The sequence below is a fragment of the Tachyglossus aculeatus genome, chromosome 11, assembly GCF_015852505.1.
Source record: "Tachyglossus aculeatus isolate mTacAcu1 chromosome 11, mTacAcu1.pri, whole genome shotgun sequence".
NCBI classification, from domain to species: domain Eukaryota; kingdom Metazoa; phylum Chordata; class Mammalia; order Monotremata; family Tachyglossidae; genus Tachyglossus; species Tachyglossus aculeatus.
Genome location: NC_052076.1, coordinates 3,909,166 through 3,910,134, shown reverse-complemented (window position 1 = coordinate 3,910,134; position 969 = coordinate 3,909,166).

Here is a 969-nt window from a genome sequence, read left to right as displayed (position 1 = left end):
CGCGCAGCCTCTTGGCTTAAATGGATAAACTACAGGCCTGGGAATTAAAAATACCTGGGCTCTAATTTCGGTTCCACTATTTGTCTGAGGTGTGACCTTGGGCAGGTCATTTCATTTCGAGACTGTGAACCCGTTGTTGGGTAGAGACCGTCTTTATATGTTGCCATCTTGTACTTCCCAAATGCTTAGTACAGTGCTCTGCACACAGTAAGCGCTCGATAAATACAATTGAATGAATGAATGAATGAATGAGTTTCTCAAGGCCTCAGCTACCTCATCTATAAAATGAGGATTAAGACTGGGACCCCCATGTGGGACTTGGATTGTATGTTTGTACAATAAATCTATTTATTTATTTGTTTATTTTATTTGTACATATTTATTCGATTTATTTTATTTTGTTAATGTGTTTTGTTTTGTTCTCTATCTCCCCCTTCTAGACTGTGAGCCCGCTGTCGGGTAGGGACCGTCTCTATTGGACTTCCCAAGCGCTTAGTACAGTGCTCTGCACACAGTAAGCGCTCGATAAATACAATTGAATGAATGAATGAATGAATGAATTTCTCAGGGCCTCAGCTACCTCATCTATAAAATGAGGATTAAGACTGGGACCCCCATGTGGGGCTTGGATTGTATGTTTGTGCATATTTATTACTCTATTTATTTGTTTATTTTATTTGTACCTATTTATTTGATTTATTTTATTTTGTTAACGTGTTTTGTTTTGTTCTCTATCTCCCCCTTCTAGACTGTGAGCCCGCTGTCGGGTAGGGACCGTCTCTATTGGACTTCCCAAGCGCTTAGTACAGTGCTCTGCACACAGTAAGCGCTCGGTAAATACAATTGAATGAATGAATGAATGAATTTCTCAGGACCTCAGCTACCTCATCTATAAAATGAGGATTAAGACTGGGACCCCCATGCGGGGCTTGGATTGTATGTTTGTGCGTATTTATTACTCTATTTATT